A 3,444-nucleotide genomic window follows, 5' to 3' on the forward strand; every position below is an offset into this window, starting at 1 on the left:
CGGCGAGTGCATCGGTACGAGGGAGGGCCCCGGCGTCGCCGGCGAGCATGCCGAGCTCGAGCGCCCCGGCATCGCCAAGAGGAGGCAGGCCCCGGCATCATCGGATAGGAAGAAGGGGCGGGGCAGAGGAGGGGCCTGCGCGGCCAAGGCGAGTGCGTCAGCACGAGGGAGGGCCCCGGCGTCGCCGGCGAGCATGCCGAGCTCGAGCGCCCAGGCGTCGCCAGGAGGAGGCAGGCCCCGGCGTCACCGGATAGGAAGAAGGGGCGAGGCAGAGGAGGGGCCTGCGCGGCCGCCGGCGGTGCTGGCGAAGGGGAGGGACGGGGCAGAGCAGGGGGCCGCGCGTCCGCCGGCGTTGCTGACGAAGGGGAGGGGCTGCCACCAGATAGCTCCGGCCATGGATGGGGATCGCGTTGTGGATGAGGGAGCCAGGGAAGAATGGGGAAGAGAGAAGTGTGAGGGGCGGTGGAAGGTTGACTGATTTTTGTTTATCACTATACTATGATGGTGAGTGAGTGTGGCATTGTCCAAACAAAAAAAAGTCTTTTAATAAAAATCCATTATACTCTGTATGTTCCTAAATACTGAGTACAAGTTTTTTAGAGATTCTAATATGGACCACATCACTCTAAAATACGCTCTATATTCATCCGTAGGTAGTCCATATTCAACTTTCTAATGACTTATATTTAAAAATGGAGGGAATATTTCATAGGGATTCATAGGGAATGTCAGCTTCTCAGAGACATTCCATCTCACTATATGGATAAAAACTTTTATGTAATTTACTATAATCACGTATTAATTTGTTTTCTCATTGCACTAATATTTTCTTATTCTTATTTTAGGCGATGTTTCACTATGCACGAAACTCAAGTCATCGTGAAAATATGGACATTGTTATATTGAAACGATTGTTCCGTAGCTGGCCTGAGAGCAATGACTATCATATCTCACAATGTGATATGATAAGATTTTAGATTTTCATTTATGACAGTGCTTTATTTGGTCTTAATTAATATTCCATATATTATTTATAAACTATCGCATTGTGCATATTTTGTTGCCTTGGTGTATGTTTGGACAATTTTTATTGTTTGTTTTGGATCAAAATAAAAAATGTGTCTCAATTTTTTTGATCCAATACCAATACCTACTTTGGGGAGAATTTACTTAAAACCGTGATCGGCAACCTAAACATTGCCCTTGAAAGTGCAAACCCTGCATTCAAGGACGATATCTCTAAATGGGAATGCATAGTTCCTGTTGCTCCAACAAACTCACACTGGTATGAATCTTTTTAATACATTACAATATTTATTGATTCATTCAAAGCACATTATATCTTTATTGCATACATGCAGTACCCTGTCGGGTTATTTGGTTTTCAATTTCATGCACCCATTGTGCGATGGAAAACTATATTTTCCCATACCCAAGGTGAGTATTTACACCATGCTTATTTGTATACACATTGTACATGCAACTTGTTATAACAATGTTGTATAATGCATATGTAGGATGGTTTTCAACTGAGGAAGCAATTTTTGGTGCATATTCTAAATTATGAAGAGAATGAAGCTCAAAACAATATCCCATCCATTGAATGAAGCATCATAGATCGCATCTACAGATGGACCTTCATTGCTTCAAAAGATGGACCTTCAAGACATGCTTAGTTCTGGTTCTTAAAATATATTTTTTGTAACAATTATAATACAATTATTATGTGATAGTTAATTTTATGCAGAGACATGTTTCTGGATCATGTGTTACACGCTCGCTCATATCATTGGGCATTAGACACATTTAAATGGCTCGGTAAAAAATCACTAAAATAAAAACTAAATTTACAACAGATGTTTTTACTATAGATTATGGTACGTGTGTGTTGGATCACAAATATGTCACATTTTTAAAAAATACAATTTGAGTGACATGATAACATTTTTTAGCCATCTGAATTTTTATGTAATTTTTTTGGTTAATATTATACCATGTGAACTCATTTTGTTTCAGACGTGCATTGCACGTGCATGCTTACTAGTGAAGTATAAAGTGCGCGTGCGTGACTGGCTGGAAAATCACCCGGTAGAATCACTGGCCCTGTTGTAGTACTGTGGTGGCTGCTATGATGGTTTCAGAGGCTGGTGACGAGCGTTGGTGTCAAGTTCAGAGATTTCTTCGTTCTTGATTGTAATTTTATTTCTTGGCTCTTGTTCCTTTGTGCAAAGGCTAGCGATTTGTTGTCTTTTCAGTTTTGTCAGTTCGGTTTGTGCGTGCCTTGTACTATGAGCCACGTATTACCATGAAAAAAAATCACTGGCCCTGTTGTAGTACTGTGGCGAGCGCGTCGCGTTTCGTTTCGTTTAACGAAACTGCTCCACACACGACAAAAGTGTGGACGATAGTTGCACGACCAAGAATCCAGCGGCCGCCTGCTCCTCTGTGCATGAGATTCTTCGGCTGGATTTAAGTGTCGTGCATGAGTCGTCCAAACTGTGTCGTCCAGATAGCACTGCTCTTCGTTTAAAGAGTCTGTGGAGGCAGGGCCACGTGATGGGTGTCCCTCGTCCGGATCTGCAATTATTTTGTTTACAAAATGCGCGCGATGTCGATCCGAATATTTGCTCGTAATGGTGTGTGATGATGCACGGCGCACGGAGTTATTTCGTGGTCATGCGAAAACTCAAACGTGGATTCAGCACTGAAACCTGCTGTGTGCTCTACACCGATTTAGGGCTTCTTTGGTTTTAAATAAGTCACTTACTTATAAGTCGAAAAGTAAAAAATTGACTTATTTTACCAAACAGCCCAACTTATAAGTCATAAGTTGCTTCACCCCAACTTAAAACTTATAAGTCACCCCTTTTGCATGGGTTTCACCACATGCATGATGTGGATTGATGTGTGAATGTGTGGTCAGATGACTTATAAGTCAGGTGACAACCAAACAGGCGTGACTTATAAGTCATTAGTTTTAAGTCATTTGACTTATAAGTCAGGTGATTTATTAGAACTAGACAGACCCTTCCTTGATTCCATACAGCTACAGCTGAAATTTCAACGCTGTGGATTAAACCAGACAATGTTTCACTGCCCTTTTCGAGCCCAAAACCCCTCCCTCTGCTCAAATAAACAACTCCTGCACACCGCTCCTCCCCGCACGGCACGGCACGGCACCATCCACCGGGAAACTTCCCCGCAAGCGCCAAACCGCGTGCAGGCGCGGCGCGCTCGTGGCCGACCCACCACCGCCCGCCCCGGCCCATCCATCATAATTTACCCACCAGTCCAGACGGCATCCAATGCCCCCACCCACCCGCCCCGAGATCGGATCTGAGCCCTCCGCGCCCACCAGCTCTCACGCCCGCCCCACCCCGCCGACGCACGGGCCCGTTCCGCGCGGAGGGCCACGCGGCAGCGGCTCTGCCCGGGCACATGGCC

This window comes from Triticum dicoccoides, chromosome 3B (genome assembly GCF_002162155.2).
Source record: "Triticum dicoccoides isolate Atlit2015 ecotype Zavitan chromosome 3B, WEW_v2.0, whole genome shotgun sequence".
Lineage (NCBI taxonomy): Eukaryota > Viridiplantae > Streptophyta > Magnoliopsida > Poales > Poaceae > Triticum > Triticum dicoccoides.